The sequence below is a fragment of the Chiloscyllium punctatum genome, chromosome 15 (genome assembly GCF_047496795.1).
Source record: "Chiloscyllium punctatum isolate Juve2018m chromosome 15, sChiPun1.3, whole genome shotgun sequence".
Taxonomy (NCBI): domain Eukaryota; kingdom Metazoa; phylum Chordata; class Chondrichthyes; order Orectolobiformes; family Hemiscylliidae; genus Chiloscyllium; species Chiloscyllium punctatum.
The window spans coordinates 30,572,444-30,575,862 of NC_092753.1; the positions used below are offsets into that span (position 1 = coordinate 30,572,444).

Below are 3,419 nucleotides of genomic sequence, written 5' to 3' on the forward strand. Positions count from 1 at the left end.
AGCATACTCACTTGTGGCCAATCTATTGATTCACCCATAACAGGACACTACTGCAGAATTCCTCCCCCCCCCCCCCAAAATATGTTTAGCTATTTCTCTCCAACCCTTCCTGAAGAAGGGCTCATGCCCGAAACATCGATTCTCCTGCTCCTTGGATGCTGCCTGACCAGCTGCACTTTTCCAGCAACACATTTTCAGCTCTCTCCAAATACTGTGTCAGATGTGTTGCACGTATCGGTCATTGCATTTTGATGTCAGAGACACAGCTTCACATCAGGCCTTAAGTTTCTTAGAATAGAATTTAGTGACTGGTCACACAAGTCCATGTTTAAAGAAAAAACAAACTCTGGAATAAATTTCAAATGTTTGTTTATTTGCATATCAAAACAAAAACAAAAAAAACCAGTTACCGTGCATGCCAAGAGACTTAACAAAATGGCACTCTACATAGTTGATTCGATTGAACTGAACATAGGTCCTTGACATCGTCACTCCATTCACTGCATTTGGTTATTAAAGGTTCCTGCAGTCTTTTCCAGGCACCTCTTGAGACATGCAAGCTCTTAGTGCCATCAGAAGTACTAAGCCAGCCATACGGTCAGTAGTTAAGTTTTCCCTGCTGCCCCTGCCCTCTTTCCAAAAAAGAGAAAAGGGGGCAGCAAGTGGGAGAAGATAGATTTTGGGGTAGAAAGGATAAATGGGAATAGGAGGGAGATTGATGACAGTAGGAGCCAACCAGTTCACTCAATATCCAAAGTTTTTTTTGAAAAGGAAATACATGGCTAGAAGGCAATGCTTGTGGAATGTACAGTGCAAAAAAAAAATCAGCAAAGAAAGGTCACTTTTGTTCTGCAGCTTCTTTTTCCGCCTGTTTTTCTGCTTCAATTACTAAGAAAAAAAAGCAGAAAGATAAAAAATTAGATTACAATTCAGTTGAAGTGTCCACATATTCCAGTCTCTAGACCGTACAGCCAATTTAATGTTTCACTCACCACACGAAACGTGCTGATCTACACCTAACCACAAAACAATTCACCCCTAATAGTTTAAAAAGCAATCAGTTCATCTCACGCAGAGGAAGAGTTTAAGTTAACACAAGCGCAATGCTGCTTGCTCTTTAAATAAAGTCTAAAACTGGAAGATACATTAGAGCGAGATAACAACAGATCAGGAACGTAAAATAAATTCAATTCCTCCCCAAAAATGTGCAATTATGTCGCTGAATAATAAAAAAAAGTCTGTACACAATTAAAAATGTCTAAATGAATCATATGCAACTCTAACCAAGTCACTGCATTTACAGAATTGTTTATGCGCTATGGAAGGTCGAAAATGCGTTCTCCCCTTCCCGTCCAGGCTCTGTCTTAAAGACCACATCCGCCTCATGCACACTGAGCACAAAAAAAAAGTGCCTTCTGCAATTAGAGCGAACTGCACTTACTGGCTGTGTCTGGCAAGGTCATCATAACTTTGGTCTGTGTTTCTCTAAGTTTAGTCTTCGAGAATGAAGTGATCTCCTGCTGCAAGCCTTCCTCAAGTTCCTTGGGTTTCTCATCAGCCATTGTCCCAACTACCTGCACTAGAACATTTACAAGAGAAATGTATCAATTCAGGTGCACCTCCCCGATGCCCACAGTTTACTGTAGCTTACTGTTAAAAAAAAAGTCACGGTCGTCGAAACCTGGACGCAAGAGCCAGAAGTCAAACTGACATTCACTTACGATTAGGGGCCAGTCACTATGCGCCGACAGAAGATGAACATTTCCCAGTTTCGAGTAAACCATCACTGCGTGTCTTAAAACGCTGCGCACACACACTACGTCCCAACACAACAGGAGATTCCTCCTATTATTTAGGTGTTCTGCCTTCTTCCACCCACCCTCAACGAATGCAGAAACTCCATTACGGAATATTCCCTTCGTGTTAAATCTTCGCAATAAATCCTCGCAGCCCCAGCAACCACTGCCACCCCCCTCCCCCAAGCTCGGAACACATTGTTCGCAAAACAATTTCTTCCAACTCCAGCCTCAACAGAAGTAAGTGAGAGAGGAGGATTTTTTTTCTTAAAAGTTAAAGTTAAATGTAACAATCGCACTATCCCACTTCTTCGCTAGGACATTTAAGGTTGTGCAAACTGCTTGAATTACAAAATAATCGCTTACCGTCCGTCTATAATTCAACACAGACTTTAGCGGTGCTCACTCTGGACTGAGGAGCGTTGGCTGCGCGCCGGAGTTGTTATATCGGCGCTTATGCAAATCGCAGCACGTCAGACGCTGCCTTCTCCACCCAGTCTTTGTCCATCGCCTTTCTTCTTCATTCAATCCAAGCCATTTGGAACTGGGTGTTTCCCGTTTGTTGCAGTGGGCGGGGATTGTGAGGGCGTTTTTTCTTTGCGAACGGTTTCCCTCCACTGCACTCTAACTGCAGATTTTACCAAGAGCGACCTCAAGCGAGATCGGTTTGATACAGTCAGCAGAAAGCACTCCAGGATCGACTTCCGTCTTCATTATGCTTTCAAGCAATCACGAGACTCCCCTACCTATCTTCCAGTTGCAGCCTGAGGGACACAGCAGGCTGGTCCCAGTGCCAAAGAACCGCAATAAAGTAAATAAGTGCCCCACACTCCCTTTACTTTTTATCCAGGTGCAAACAATAAGCAGCCAACTGAAAGCTCATTCACAATAGCAATCACAAAGTTAAGACCACACAACTCCAGGTTATAATCCAACAGGTTTATTTGGAAGCACTACCTTTCTGCTTCCAAATAAACCTGTTGGGCTATAATCTGGTGTTGTGTGATTTTTTTAACTTTGTCCACCCCAGTCCAACACCAGGGCCTCCACATCATGAATATCAATCATTACATCTGAATGATGTGCAAGGGGAATCAGATCCTGCGGGCAGGATCCCACTGGCTCATGGATGTCAGCCCCCATGTGCCCAAAGATCTGTGGTTTGAATTACTCAATGCTACCCTCACCCCGATGGCCCACCTTTGTATGTGGCTGCATCAAGTTATGCACAGAGCCTCGGTACGCAGGCACCAAATGTCACTACATACTGAGGTTCTCCCTGTCCCCGGTGTTGTGAAGGATGGAGCTGGCCTCGCTGCCACAGGACAATAGTTGGATTATTCTGTATCACCTCTCCTTAATGGAGAAATTTGTGAAGGAAAGCACCTTTGACCACAAGTCCATCAGGAAGTGGTCAGTACGTAGCGACCTCAAGACCCTTTGGGAAAAGGATAGGGCAGATCGTGTCAAGCAGTTTCCTGGGAAGATTCCCAAAGTCATTTGGCAGAATGCCTCATCGCCAGGACTTTCAAACAAGCACCAAGGCATCACTTGGCTGGTGGTGAGAAGAGCTCTGCAAGATCCTTATGCATTCCTGGACTCTCTGCGACACCACACTCTGCC

The 3,419-nt window shown here is 44.4% G+C and overlaps 1 long non-coding RNA gene across 2 annotated transcripts; it reads right to left on the reverse strand.

The window, feature by feature from the left end:
- Positions 1 to 352: 352 nt before the first annotated feature.
- On the reverse strand, positions 353 to 2,332 carry LOC140486158 (uncharacterized). 2 transcript variants are annotated; one of them, XR_011962530.1, is made up of 3 exons: positions 2,163 to 2,332; positions 1,442 to 1,579; positions 353 to 888 (listed from the first exon to the last, which is right to left on the reverse strand). It is a non-coding gene; the product is annotated as an uncharacterized lncRNA (long non-coding RNA). The 2 variants fall into 2 exon arrangements; XR_011962531.1 differs by having other exon boundaries at positions 1,442 to 1,574; positions 2,163 to 2,325.
- Positions 2,333 to 3,419: the final 1,087 nt, after the last annotated feature.